Genomic DNA, 16320 nt, shown 5'->3' with positions numbered 1-16320 from the left:
CAATGCAGTCATGTACGTATTCCATGAACCTTTCTTCAGGCCATCCCTCAAAGAAACCTGCGGCCATTTATCAAGGTGACTGACACTGAGAAGTGGAAAAAAATTTTTTGTAGCTTACTAGATACTGACTTAAAACTAATACTTATCTCCAAAGACTTGAAGAACCACCACAGTACGTGGATCAGACTGGAACTTATAAAGGTCAAGACAGTGAAGTCATGGCCCTAGTGCCTCTCGGACTACCCACAGTAGGACTGCAGACCAATCCTATGCTTAATTCTCCAGTTCCAAACTACAGAGTAGAAATCAATATACTTAGAAATCCTCAAAATCTCCACATTGGTTCTCTGACCCAAAGATTAAAGAGCTATCATGGTAGAAAGTGCCAAATGGAAGCTTCTGAAGCTATCCATTCACTCTCAGCAAGACTGTAAGTCCAAAATAAGTTCAAATGTCTTGGGTATTCAGAAATTTGTGTTACAACCTAGACAAAAAGTTCAGAGGTGGTAACTGTGTCTACACCCTTATTTAACTTGCCCATTTGACTAGTGAAAAAGCTAGATGGTTTGTGGGCAATAACTGTAGACCATCACAGACTTAATCACATGTTGGCACCGCTCACAACTGCGAGTCTACATATCAAATCTTCATTAGAGAAAATCAACAGATTGCGTGGCACTGGGAGTATATTTATAGCCTTACAATTGCTTTTATTCTATTACAACTAACAAAGATAATTAGAGACGATTTTCCCTTATATAGCAAAGAAACTGTCTAATCTACTCGCCCCATAGTGCTTCTACTATCACCTTATTCACATAATGTCAATCTATTGCCATAGTACCACACTACTGTTTTAATAGCTTTGGCGAAAAGGATAAGGTTTTGGACGTATTAGTTTTTATGAAATATTTCAGGTGCGATGTAGAGATTAACATAATAAACATCCGTATACTCACCTGCCAGCTTAAGAAACAAAATAATTTGTAGAGTTGAAACTCCCTTATTTTTCCTGCCTCTATCTTGAATTTATTGCTTGTCATGTCCATGAATATCACAACATAGTTTTTCCATATGTGTTTCCCTAGGCGTATTTAGTATTGTTTTTCATATTTTCAAATTTTATGTAAATACTAGAACACTGTACATACTATCTCTTGTCTCTTTATCGCAATATGTTTTGAAGATTCATTCATTCTGATGTTATCAAGCATATACTAGCAATTAATATAATATTAGGGAAAGATACTGGAATAGGTGCATCAGCAATGTTGTCTTCAGTTGGTTATGGTTTCCTATTGTTTCATTCTTATCATTTAATGATAAACTACTAATACTGTTGCTTCACTTTGTTTTTCTACTGTACTTTGTTGTGGGGCATTTGGTTAATAGAACAATATGTGTTGTTGTATTTTGCATGTTTTGGACTAGAATTTTCTAATATCTAGAATTAGAGACAAAAATGTACTGTGGTTCAAATATTTCCAAAGTAGATATACAAATACTATACATAATATTTGTCTGGACTATGATTATTGTTACTGGTGGTTTATTTTTTCCATGAGTGAGATGTAAACATGATGGATTGAATACAGGTCTTTACTAAACCGCCACTCCCTCCCAAAACCCCACTAATACTTGGGTAAAGAGATAAAAGGGAGGAACATCAAAACTTTTGAACCTGGTGACTCATTGGATAAGAGGTAACTGATTTAGCAGGACAGAAAAAGTTGACCACTAATAGTGGGAAAGCTCTGAAACAACTATTCTGTCATGTAGAACCCAAGGAAGTCTCAGGAAATGGTAACACCAAGTAGTTGTAAAATTGTAGGTGTGGATGGGAATAAGAAAATGAAAATGGGTTGAAAGCCTACCATTTAGAATAATCTTTCTCCCATTCTAAGCACCCAGGTGACCACATTTTTCTCCTCCTAATAGAAGACTGAAGGCTTACACTTTGAAGAAAACCCTTCAATTATGTAACAAAACTGAGAAATATAAAGGAAATGAACGATAAATTTAACAACATAAATGTTAATCACATAACTCAGTAATAAAAAAAATGATATGAAAAAAGATAAGGGCTACCTAATAAAATTATATGACCACCAAAGGGATATTTTCTGCAATATGCCAAGACTTATTGCAAAACAATTTGAACGCGAAAACCCAACAGAAAGATGGACAAAAGACCTTATCAAACAATAAAAAAATAAACACCAGGAGCCAGGCTGGTGGTGCAGCAGTTAAGTTCTCATGTTCTGCTTCGGCAGCCCAGGGTTCACCAGTTCGGATCCCAGGTACAGACCTACGTGCTGCTTATCAAGCCATACTGTGGCAGGCGTCCCACATATAAAGTAGAGGAAGATGGGCAGGGATGTTAGCTAAGGGCCAGTCTTCCTCAGCAAAAATAGGAGAATGTCAGCTCAGGGCCAATCTTCCTCAAAAAATAAATAAATAAATAACCATCAACAATAAAATATGTAAAGAGGCCCAGATTTACAACTTAACTGCAGATATAGACAACGAAAAGTTACCATTTTTCATGTATCACATTGACGAGGATTTGAAGTTTATTAGTACCCAGGGTCGATGAAGAAAACAATCACTCTTTCTTAGGGGAGCATAAACAAGTTTTGGCGGGGACATAGAGAAAAGGGAACACTTGTGCGTTATTGGTTGGAATGTAAATTGATGGAGTCACTATGGAAAACAGTTTGGAGGTTCCTCCAAAACTTAAAAATAAAACTATCATATGATCCAGCAATTCTACTTCTGGGTATTTATCCAAAGAAAACGAAACCACTAACTTAAAAAGATATATGCACCCCATCATGTTCATTGCAGCATTATTTACCATAGCTAAGCCATGGAAACTACCTAAATGTACGTCAGTGGACAAATGGACACAGAAAATGTGATATATATATAACAATGGAATATTATTCAGCCACAAAAAAGAATGACATCTTGCCATTTGTGACAACACGGATGGATCTTGAGGGCATTATTCTAACTGAAATAAGTCAGACAGAAAAAGATTAATACCTTGTAGTCTCACTTATATTTTTAGTCTAAAAAAAATGGAGCTCATGTATACAAAAAACAGATTAATGGTTGCCTAAGGCAGGTAGTGGGGGGTGGGCGAAATGGGTGAACAGGTTAAAAGGTACAAATTTCCAGTTATAAAATGAATGAGTCAAAGGGGTGTAATGTACAGCATGGTAACTACAGTTAATAATACTATATTGCGTATTTGAAAGTAGCTAGAAGAGTGGATCTTGAAAATTCTCATCACAAGAAAAACAAATTTTGTGACGATGTATGGCAATAGATGTTAACTGGACTTATTGTGGTGATCATTTTGCAATATATACAAATATCAAATCATGACATTGTACATCTGAAATTAATATAATGTTATTCAATTATATCTCAAATAAATAAATGTTTCTGAATGAATAAATATCTAACAAAATGTTAATTGAATTTATGAGTTCAATATACCAGAAAGATAGAAATGTAATTTTTAAAAAAGCTTGTCACATACTTTCCACATTATATACTAAAATACATTATAGAGAAAGAATTTAAATGTCATAATTAAAAACAACAAACACACACATGATGAATATCTGCAATTAGAGCGGGGAAAGTGTTAAAAGGCTTAAAAGCAATGAAAGACACTATGAAAGGGAACAATATCATATTTGACCATGTAAAAGCTCAAGATGTAATAACTAAAAAAGAAAAATCTAGAAACAAAAAATATGTACAACTATATGAAAAAAATATTTTCCCTGCAAATGGCAAAAAGGTTAGATACCCTTAATATGTAAATAATTTGTTCAAACAAATAATGAAAGCTGAACAATTAAGAGTAGGTAAAGATATAAATAAGCTCACAAAAGAAGAAACATTTAAAAACAAGAAAATGTGAAAAAGTTCAATTTCAATAATCACTTGTTTAATTAATAGTTGTTAAAGACCTGTATGTGTCAGACCTGCAAGGACAAGCAGCGTTTTGGTATTCCAACGCTGGGAAACTAGCATTAAACAGATCAACAAAAATCTGTATAGTATTCCAAGTGGTGATAAGACACATAAAGCACTGAAGTTGGAAGATTGTTATCTTAGTGTAGTCAGGGTAGACCTCTGTGATAAGGTATGTGCCTCTTCCCAATTTACAATCTCTCAGTTCTAAATCCATCATTCTTTGCCCTCCTTTGTGCTCCTGGATCTCTTCCTAGTCTGTTCCTTCCTTGAGGACTCTGCCTCAGACTGAGAGGTAGATGCTGTTGCTTCCTAAATCTGCTATTCCTATATTCCGTAGCGTTCCCTTCACTCCCTCAGGTGCTAAAATGTTAAGTCAGTGCTAGTTTTTACAGTAGACATTAGGTTATCCAACAGATATAGCATTTTTAGATTATAATTGAAATAAAAGGCAAAATTGCAAAATTCTATAAATAAATCATAATTCTCCAAGAAAATTTTCTCAGAAATGTTTGAGGATGGTATGGTGAGAAAATATTGGATTTAGGGTTAAACATATTTGGCTTGGATCCTGATTCTTCTACTTAATAGCTACGTGGCCTTGAACAATCTTATCCTGGCCCCCACAGCTATGTGGGGCACTCAGTACCACCTGAGAGAGTTATTGTGTGGACTGAGTGAAATGATGTTTACAAAAACAGGGTCTCACCCAATCAAGTAAAACGACTTCAGTTTTAATTCTGCAAAATTAAGATATTGAAATAGGAAAGCATTAGGATCCCTTCCACTTCTAGTTTTCTCTGGTTTCAAAGAAAGCAAAATAACAGGAGTTAGCACTTTGAAAAATTTTTTAAGCCCCGCTTTGCTTTATCAGTCCTGGGGACTGAGTTTTACTGGTGCCAAAAAAATTATGTAAAAATTCAACTCTATTTCAAATTTTCAGAGACAGAGTATTTAAATACTGCTGGTGATTGGTAGTATTTTCCCTAATTTTGAAATAAAATGTGTTCAGTTGGCCAGGCATTTGTGTAATGATGGCGTTTTCCACATTCTCAAAGCAACTGTGGAATTTATTGATATTTTCAATAAAATATTGACAAAGAGAAAGACGAATCATCTATATGGCTTTAGTATACATAAAGCCGTGTATATTGCACTTTAGGAGTAATTTAAATGATTCACAATGTGAATTTCGACCATGCATGAATTTCTTTGTAAACTGACACTACCAACTAGCTCCCTGTACTCATCCTCATAAGGAGATGGCTGTGGAGCATAGTGAGTAAAGAAGGACATGGAGGTAAATATATTTTTTAAATATTTCAAAATTATTTAAAAATATTTTTAAGCATCTGACCAGTCAGTTTCAGACCTCAACTTTTCCCATTTCTGTCATACTAGTTTTTAGTTGGACCTTTCACACCTTGCAGAAAACTTAGGGATTTGAATATTTAGGAAATATCTTTGGAGACCTCATAAATTTAATGACATCCTGCCGTAAGATTGCTCAAAGGGAGAGAAATGCAATTAGATTAAAAGGTGTGATATAACAGAAACATATTCAATAACCTGCTGCTAGTCAAACACCAAAACATTGCTGCAGTGGGCAGGTTTGAGGAGCCCTCATCTCAGACACCTGAGATTCTCTCTGTCAAGGTCATACCACTATTGTGACCTTCATCACTGCCATAATATTCTAGGACAGACTTTCGTTTTCAAACGATTTCTCAGTGAAACAACATATGCCTAGAAGAAATTCACATCTAATCACAGTTTAATTTTCTATCTTGAGGAAAGGTAAACAATAGGAAACACACTACTGATTTGGGGGAAAATATGGCCATTTCTGTGACAATTCTACAGATATAAGGTAATGCAATGTATAAACATTTTTAGATGAAATGTATGACCATCTCAAAACTGTGAAATAAATATTAATCATTATTTTAATCTCTACAGGTAATGAAATCAACTTAGATATTTAAGCAGGAATCTATTACGTATTTCAAAATAAGAAAGTATTTATTAGCATCAAGATGAACCGATAAAGAACACAAATGATAACTTAGATCATTTCTATCTGGAAACACTTTGTACTTTTTTCATACACGGTTAAAGATCGTATTTCCCTTGGCACACAGTGAAATTTTCAAACATGGTATGATACACGTATATAAAGGAACAATTTATTTTTCTAAGATATTAAACTTTACCTCTCAGTTTCATTTCCCAACTCCTAACCATTTTCTATTCTAGATAGAGAAAAACAAACCTTTGTTTTGCATTTTTCTTCCTATTCCCATTGGGTTCACAGGTCATCCAGCAGCCATTTGTGAAGGACGGGTTCGATGCCGTTTCAGCCCTACTTTCCAGTTGTTTGTGTAGGGTTGCATAATATGATTTTCTTTTCTATTTTTAGGTTTCTCAACATACCCTAGCTGGATCATAAACATTCATGCCTTCTCCATCACCTACTCACAACAAGATTTTCCGTGGGAGCTCTATGGTGCCCCTATACTATTTATAAAGACATTATACATATAGCATATGATGCTTTTTGAAAAACTATTTATCTTCTCACAATAACATTATAAGTGTTATCATCTACACTTAACACATTAAAAAATGAAATAAAATAACACTAAGAACCTAAAATAAGAGTATGCGCAAAGAGCATGCATCGTAAAACCAGACAGATAGGGTCTGACATCTTACTCTTTAAGTTATAAGCCATGTGATTTTAGACAAATTAATTTCTATTGGCCTCAACTTCATTTTCAGGGAAAAAAGATATACAACAATAATAATACCATCCTCCTGAGATTGTTGTAAAAATTAACAATAGTGTAAGTAAAGAGATAAGTATCTTGTAGCTGTCACTATTGCTATTCTATCATTTATATTATCATAATAGACAACTTATAAATATTTACTGGAATTTACGGATTTGTCTTGAAGTGAAAAGTAAGAAAGGAGAGAAATCTCCTGTAGGTTATAATTTAATGGTCAAAAGAAAGGTCACTCATGCTCAAAAATTACTGCACCATGGCTCAACTTTTCCCAATTGGGTATTGGGAATACTTCGTCTTCAAATGTAGAAAGCCTGGCTGTTACAACACAAAGGGCATTTAAGGAAGTTTTAAACCAAGGCAGAAAATGACAGGAAGAAGGAAGCTGGCAGATAAAACCTCTATGTTTTCTCCATTGGATATGCTATTCTGAGATGCGTGATTCACATAGTATCTCTTTGCAGATATCACTCAAGATCAGTCAACCGCACTGGCCACAAAGCTATTGCCACCTTTGTGATGCCCGCTTCTGCATGTGCTCTCCCTCCTTCCTTATCTTCTTTCTCTCTTAATCTTGCTTATCTGGAATTGCTCTCTGCAATAAAGTTAAAACATAAGTTTTTGCCTCAGGCTCTATTTTCCAAAGAACCTGAGCTAAGACAGTATGCTAAAATAGAATCTGCAGAGAAAATATTATGCAATGGGGCCAAAATTACTTATACTTTTTATAGAAGATCTATAATTATATATCTCTCAAGCTTACATTCATTATTACCCATCTTTCCAATTGCCCACAATTGGGTGGAGACCTCATGGTAATCATCTTTCTTAATTATGGTGGATGAGATCTATGAAGACTAGAAAACTAGGCTAGATGAGAAAATTACTGGTACTGTTTAATAAAGGTCATTAAACAGAAGGGGATATAACTACTAATTTCTCACTTCCAATTTTTCTCCATATTAGTTAATTACTTAATTATTTACCCAGGTTCTCAGGCAGAAGGCTAGGAGTAAAGCTTGTTTTTTTTTTTTTTTTTTTTTGGTGAGGAAGATTTTCCCTGAGCTAACACCTGTTGCCAATCTTCCTCCACTTTGTATGTGGGACACCACCACAGCATGGCTTGATGAGAGGTGTGTAGGTCTGCACCCAGGATCCAGGCCATGAACCCTGGGCCACCGAAGCAGAGCGTGCAAATTTAACACCAGGCTGGCCCCTAGGAGTCATTCTTTATTCCTGGCTTTTTTTTTGGGGAATTTAAGATTCTGCATGGAATTTTAATCCCTTAATCCCCCCCACACACACAAACACATAAATTCATGTGCAAATTATGTTGTGACTCTTGTAACAATGATATAATGTAATTTGCTTAGTTTTTTACTGCACAGGGATTTGCAAAGTAGCCAAAAATTGGTTTTGCACCTCTTAGCCTAACATCCTCCTCAAAAATATAAAAGCATTGAGATCAAAGAAGGAAAAAGATTCTTTGGAGAGTTGCTCAAGTGTTATGCAATGTCCAGCTTGCTCCCCTCCAAGGGGATCAGTGGGCTGTGCTTCTCCTTCCATTTAAGCTTACAAGAGCATGGTCTATGTCCTCTGGTGTCTCTGGAGCTCAAAGGTCCATACTAAACACATGCAGGAAAAGAACCAAAGATGGGGCTGGCCACTAGCTGCCTGTCTAACAGAGAGGCACCTACTTGGGAACAGCCCGCACTCCCAAGATTTGTAAAGGAAAAGGATGCATGAATGTTTCACATATTGGGGACCCAGCCTGAGGCCATTTTAAACTGGACTTTGCCAGCTCTAGGGCTGGAGACCTTAATAGAGCAAGTCTCTGCAGGGTGGAATAATGGAAACCAGGGACTAAGGGAAAGATCAAAAGTGGACATCTGGGAAAAGGTATTCCTTTATCAGTGATTCTTAATCTTGAGCATGCATCAGACTCACCTGAGGGCTTGTTACACCACAGCTTGCGGGGCTCCATCCCTAGAGGTTGATTCACTAAGTCTAGGATAAGGCTGGAGAATCTGCACTTCTAACAAGTCCCCAAGGAATGCTAATGCTGCTGGTCCAGGACTACACTTGGAGAACCACTGACCTACATTAAGAGAAAGACTGTCAGAGATCCTCAGATACAGACAGACTCTTCATCAAAACCTTGCAGAGAAAAGAGAAGAAAGTACAGAAGCAGAATCTCAGTGCTCAAAATAAGTTGATTTCTTGCTCACACAAAGTCAGATCAGATGGGATTGGGTGGGTAGAGGAAATGAAAGGAGGGCTTAGTCATTCAAGGACCCAAACTGACTGACCCTTTACCCTCTTCAAGTGGCTTCAAAAGTTATCCTGGGAGTGGCCGTACAACCAGCAGATGAGAGAATAGAATGGAAGATCATGAGAGAAATTTTTATGAAGCAGGCCTGAATTCCTACATCCATTGCTAAGAATCCTCCGTCTCTAAGAATTTAGTCACATGCCCAAACATAGATGCAAGGGGAGCAGAAAAATGTAGTCCCTGGTAGGGCGGTCATATCTCAGCAACAGAAGTCAGGAGAGCAAGAATCTCCAATGAACATCTAGCAGTTTCTGCCACTGAATCCCCTTCCCATTGCTGGCTTCCAGGCTTGAGCAAGTCTGAATTTAGCTTTGAAGGAAATGTATAGTTAATTACACAGACATTTTAATTACTAAAATGAGTGTTTGTAACTAAAAATGACCAGAGGACTTATTATCTGAGTGACTGGAAAAAGTTATGAGACTCATCAGGATAGGGAAAAGAGGATGAAAAATTGTGTTTACAGAGCAGTCATGAGGAAAAAGAAATTTGCTCTTCTAAAATTCTAGAGTTCCTCTCTTTTAATGTTACACTACTTTTTTAGAGATTAAGCAAACTTTTAAGTGAAGTAAATCTAAAGATTTCGTAATTTCACATTTGCTATACAACGTGACATCCTTTATTTATCTGTCATTCTTAAAGCAAATGGCAAATTTACTTTTCACAGATGAAAGCTTGCTATTACTGAGGATATCTTCAACATCTTACTCCAACTCCAAAAACAGGAAGATTCCACACAGTAGCATCAAACGCTTTGTTTTTTAAGGTGATTACGGTTAGCAGGTGTACTCTCTTGCCTATGCTTACCATAAAGTGAAGTAATGACATCTCCTGATTCATAAAGCTGGGGAGTCAAGCTGGGGCTTGACTTCTAGTTATACGTCTTTTAAGACTAAGAGTAAATTAACTAATATTTGATGCTATTTATTGAAAAGGAAAAGCAAGACGTAAACAAATATCCTTCATGATCTTTCACTCATTTTCTCTATTAGGACACACAAAGCAGCATCTTTCTCTATGATCCAGTCTCTCCTATGAGCAGAATTTTCTCTTTGTTGTTCATCCTGACCACTACAATTCTTTCTATCATCAGTGTCCATTCTTTCAGTTTTTACTCTCATCCCTGTTTCTGATGGGGCAAATCATCAGGCAAAGAAACCAAGTAATTTTGAATCATCTCAATGCCTCACTGCAGATGCTTCTGAAACCTCTCAGCTGTTTCAAGACATTGATGTTTCTGCACCTCCACCTGGACTCTCAAGGTCTCCCTTGCTTGATGGGGTCAGTATTCATTAATGAATTAATACACATGAACAAAAAGCAGTTTAAGATCTAGTTTCTTGTCTCGTTTTATATTCCCAGGGCTCCTTATCAAGAAATCTAAGGGGTCTACAAAATTAGTAAGGACAGATGTTTTGAGTTTCCTTTATTGTGATCAGACTGCACAGGATGAAGCCCTTTGATGTCCCGACTTTCTAAAGGGCAAGTGATAAGATCATCACATTGGAACTGGTTGTTAAACTTCACGTCACTGTCCTTTATCGGAGGCGGAGGCTTGGGAGTGAGGCCTTCCTGAATATTTTCATCTGTATACTCCTTGCTGTACTGCATCGGAGGTGGCGGAAGGGCTCTCACTTGCTGTGGTTCACTCGTTGTGGGAGATCAAGAACGACAAGCTTGAGGTGTACACTGGTGTCGGCCTTTGCCACCCTCGCTCACATCTGACTTCTGGTCTCCTCTAGAAAGAAGCCACTGATGCATTTTTTATTCCTTTCTTTTACTCACATGCCACATCCAGTCTATTAGTAAATCATGGCGGCTTTCCCTGCAAAATATTTCCCAATTTATTCCATTTTCCTCCATTTGTACCGCTCTAAACCTAGACCAAACCGCCCTTGTCTCTTGGCCTGTCACTACAAAACCCCTAACTGGTCTCTCTGCTTTCGTTCTTGTCCCCTACCTCCTGACTGATTCCGCATATGGCAACATGCCTTAAATTAATTCATGCCATGTTATGCCACTTTCAACAGTTTCTCATTGTTTTTAGAATAAATCAAAACGTCTCAGTCTTCTCTCCCTCGTCTGCCACGCTCTCGTGCTCTAACTTAGGTCTCACCACAGTCACCAAGGCCCACAATAAAACAATTTGATTACAAACCAAACCAGTTAGGCATTTTATTCAAATTATAATGGGACATTTTCTTATGGAGTTCTAAATATCCACACAAGAAAACTTCATGAGATCAAGAATGAGAGGCAAATTTGAAAAAGCTTGTTACAAATGTGAGCCATTAAATTCCTAAATAATCACATTTTACAGTAATTGAATTATTAATTTAACAAGATATAATACATATTGGGGCAGAAAGTACTGGGATAGGAAAGTGATATGTGCTCAAGAGTAGACAGTGCATTCTTCTAAAATACTTTTTTCTCAGTATACGTTTGGCTTCTTTTTTGCCCTTCTCCTTTTTCCTCAAATATTTTTTCTTTTCTTTGTTACTTAATGACACTATAATGACAGCAGTAAAGTTTCAGGCTTTCATGTCCAAATTTAGTTACTCCACCAATATTTATGTCTTCCCAACGCTGTGCTAAGCACTCTCCTAGATGCTCAGAACACTGCAGGGCACACATGGTCTATAAGTGGACTTTTGAATGATAACAGGCACGTGCTGACGACCATATTCATCCATTCCTTCATGAATGAATTTGATCAATAATAATTACTGATTACAGAAGTCTCTTCAACTTAAAAGAAAATTACTAATGTAGCATCAGTAATTGTTTTTTTAAGTTAAAGAGACTTCTGTCCACAAGAAAGTAGCTTGATAAATCTTGTTATTACCAAGCATCATATCTTATTGATAATTAGTTTATCTGCAGACCTGAAAGCTTCAAGTGAAAGGAAGGGGTAGTAATTTCTGATCACAGAGAATGGGGCACCCCTAGGTTGGAGCCCCATAGCCTTAGGGTCAGGGAGCTCCATGAGTGTACACAGAAAAACAAATGACATACAATTGTTGGGTTACGGCCTGTGGGAGAGGTGAAAGAATGTCAAATGGAACTTGTCCTGCTCCTCTTCTCCCTCCTCTGTGTCCCTCTGTCTCTATCTTTATCTCTATCTCTATCTAATTCTCTCTCTCACTTTTTCCCTCTGTCTACCCAAGGCAAAACTTGTAATTATTCTCCACTCACCCAGGTATCTTCTTTTTTTAAATTATTTTTCTTATTTTATTGCTTTTTGACTTCAGGCAGTTAGCTAACAGGGAATTTCCAAAAAAGATAAAGAATATAGAAACAATAGAGCAAATTCTTAGTCTCAAGGTATTTTTTCACGGCCCACTAAGGTTTTTGCATTCCAATTCTCTTTTTTTCCAATAGTGTAAGCCCTCTTACTGCAACATTCTTGCCAAAGCATTACAGAAATGTGAAAATAATTAAACAATGGGACCCATTGTTAAAAGATCACAAGCCTCAACTCAAGATGTACAACTTCAACATCCAGATTGAGGTAAATTCAACCCTTGGAAGCAGCCTCACGTGGAGTGGGTCACATGTTAGGGAGTTAGGTGTTTACAATTTTCTCTAGAAGGAATTACAACAGAAGATAGGGGTTTGAGAGTCTCTCAGCTTTGCACAGAATCAAATTATCTTAAGAAAACGGAATATAGATATGTCACAACTCCTCTGGCCTCCGTTTTTTCACACTTAAATGGAGAGGTTTGGACTTCATAACTAATATAATAATCACATGATGCTCTCATCATACACTAAGGTGAACACAACTGGCTCCAAGAAACATTGCCCAGACCGACCTTAAGATCAACCTTCAGCCCTGGGCAAAATTATGAAGAGGGGGTTGTTTACATGTAATTAATTTCAACCAGTATTCTCTGTGCCCTTTCTTCAACTGTGTATAAATCTATCCCTCTGGTATTTGACTGTTAGGGGTTTTGAGAGAAAACACAAAATCTCTTTACAGTATAACCTGTAGACAACCTATAGAAAGAATCCAATAATACTCACTTATACTAACATTTTAAGCACTATGTTCTCCCAGGTTTATTTGCATTTTCTGTCTTCCTTCTCTCTTCCTCTCTTTATGTCACTAAACATTAATTGAACGCAACTATAGGACAGATAGTGTGGTATGTGCTGTGGACATGAGAATAAACGAAGTATAATTCTTGCCCTCATACTCTCATGTCTTACAAAAGATACAGGCTTGTTGTTAGTTAATAATAATAAAATGTGAAATAGAAACAGAGAGAGAGAAAGAAAGCGTTCTTGGAAACCTAGAAAGGGTCAATGAACTTTGTCTAGGAGTTTTGCAGAGGCTTTCACAAAGAAAACCATGTTTAATATAGAAAGATGTAAGAGTTTGCTTACCAGGCAAAGAAAGATCTTTGTGTGTCCTCGGGAATGAAGGAAACATTGCCATCACGGGGAAAGTTACGAGCAAATAAATGAAGAATGATGTATATTCTGTTGCAGCCAGAACTTAGAACAAGAGACCAGACATCAAATGTAAAAGATTATAAATAGACTCGCATCCACACAGAGTAACTTGTATTTCTTATAGACAGTGTGGAACTAGTAAACGTCTTCTTCATGCTGTATTTTTATAAATGCACCTGGAAGTGGAAGGGAAGGTGAACAGATTGGGGGAAACTAATTAGGAGGCTATTGGACGAGTTCAGATGAGAAGCAATAAAAAATAGGAAAAGAGACAGGGCACCATCCGAGAAACAAATTTATGGTAGAATAATGTGCTGGTGACCTGAGGATTAGGGAGGAAGAAAAAGTGTAAAGATGACTAAGATTTCAATTTGGGAGAATAAGTGGAATGAGATGTCACTAACTATTACTGGGAATATGGGAGCAGAAGCTAGCTTAGGACAGAGAATAATGAGCTCAATTTTAGACACATTAGATTTTAAAAGTCTGCAAAATCTTCAGTAGTTAATTGTACAGATATTTCTGGGCCTCAGAAGAAATGTCCGAACTGGAAATGTAGGTTTTTCACATTGAAACCATAGAAGTAGATGAAGTGACATAAGGAGAATGTGTAGAGGAGGTAGGAGGGTGTTGAAATGATAAGGAACTATTAGTTTCTTTTTTTCAAAATAGAAAACAATTCAGGCTTTTTATAAAATTTAAACCGTACAAAAGTCATAATCTAGAAAATTTACCTTTATATCCCATCCTTCTGTAACTCCTTCCTTCATTAATAACTGAGGCTCAATACTTACACTTAAAGATTTTTTTCTCTCATTGTGGAATAAAGGACCCATATTGAGAAGAAATTTGTAGTTACAGGAACCAGAATGAAAAATAAAGATAAACTCCTGTTTTAAGTGTCCTGGAAATCTGAGTTCTATAAAATAAGGAGCTATTTCCCTTGCCTAACACCTATACAGATCTAATAAGTTCTGAGAGGCAGTGAAAAACAGGAAGAAACCATTTCTCCAGCTGTATAGCTGCACTTCCATATTCTTGGGGCATAGGCTCTAGGAGATCCCCCAACCCTCCCTGGATATCAAAATTGCCTGGTATTTGCATATAATCTTTGCACATCCTTCCGTATACTTTAAATCGCCTCTAGATTACTTTTAATTCAATGTAAATAATATGTAAATGGTTGTAACATTGTATTGTTTAGGGAATAATGACAAGAAAAGAAGTCTGTACATGTTCAGTACAGACACAACCATCATAGTGCTTTTGATCCCAGATTGGTTGAATCTGTGGATGCAGAACCACAGATACAAATGGCAGATGTATATAGATATATATTTTTAAAGGATAAGAATATAGAATAGCTTCTTACATACAGATGTGGATTCAGTCATTAGAAAGCTATGTCAATATTTGTTAAACTTGGGGGGAAAGAGTAGGCAGCAAAAATCTTATTTTTCAAGAGTTCATAACTTTTTACCTTAAAAGCCAACTGGTCTGAGGGGAATAATAACCTACAAGTCCCTAGATGATGGAACCGCTCCTAAATCTCTGAACTCACTTCCTACCATCTTCCTCCTTGGTCACCCTGCTGTAGCCTGGTTTGAACTTTTTCTGTTCCTCTAACATCATAATTTCTTTACTGAGACAGGACATGTTATCCCACTACTAGAAATACCTTCTCGCAGATAGTACATTTCATGCCATTTCACTTCATTTAGGACCTTTGTGATACTGTGATTTATAATTAAAAAAACTATTTGGTCTTGGGACCCATTCCAGGCACAGAGCTCCTAAAACCCTTGGAATTTTCTAAGAGAGCAATAAAGGTGCCTTTTGTTATGTTAATAAAATGATTTTTGGAAAGCACCTCAGGGTGGGGGCTGGTTATCAGTGGAGCCAACCACGTGATTAGAGGTTGGAAATTTTAGTCCTGCCTCCCCCCTCCCGCCACCGCCCCGATCTCTGGGGAGGAGAGAGGGGCTGGAGGTTGAGTTCCATGGCCAATGAATTAATCAACCATGCCTATGTAATGAAGCCTCCATAAAAACACAAAAGAATGGGGTTCAGAGAGCTTCCAGGTTGGTGAACACATGGAGATTTGGGGAGAGTGGCAAGCTTGGTGAAAGCATGGGAGCTCTGTGCCCTTTTCCCACACCTTGCCCTATGCATCTCTTCCATCTGGCTGTTCCTGAATTATATCCTTTTATAATAAACTAGTAATCTAGTAATTAAAATGTTTCTCTGAGTTCTGTCAGCTGCTCTAGCAAATTAATAGAATTCAAGGAGAGGGTCTTTGGAACCTCCACTCTATAGCTGGTAGGTCAGAAGCACAGCTGACAAGCTGGGATTGTAATTGGCATCTGAAGTGGAGGGCAGTTGTGTGGGACCCAGGCCTTAACTTGTGGGATCTGATACTATATCAGGGTGTAGATAATGTTGGACTTGAGTTGAATTGTAAGACACCCAGTTGGTATCCTAGAATTGCTTGTTGGTGTGGGGAAACTCCCTCTCTGCCCCACATTGTAACTGGGTGTAGAATTCTTAGGTCATCTCAGAAGAGTAGGATTTACTAGAATTTCCCTGGCTGGTGGAAACATGTGGTTTGGGAAGAAGAAGGATGAAAGGGTGGGGGATGAGGAACCTTTGATTCCTGAGCGGCCACTGGATCACTCATGGTATGAAGCATGAGCTATGCAGCCATCAGTTACTAAAGAGAAAAGTTATTGTTATCTGAAATAGCTA

The 16320-nt window shown here is 37.1% G+C and overlaps 1 pseudogene; it reads right to left on the bottom strand.

Moving 5' to 3' along the window:
• Nucleotides 1-10076: 10076 nt before the first annotated feature.
• On the bottom strand, nucleotides 10077-15231 carry LOC100068794 (mediator of RNA polymerase II transcription subunit 7-like; annotated as a pseudogene).
• Nucleotides 15232-16320: the final 1089 nt, after the last annotated feature.

This window comes from Equus caballus, chromosome 20 (assembly GCF_041296265.1).
Source record: "Equus caballus isolate H_3958 breed thoroughbred chromosome 20, TB-T2T, whole genome shotgun sequence".
Taxonomy (NCBI): Eukaryota; Metazoa; Chordata; class Mammalia; order Perissodactyla; family Equidae; genus Equus; species Equus caballus.
Note: the sequence above shows the minus strand (reverse complement) of the source record. Positions and strands in the feature narration are given on the sequence as shown.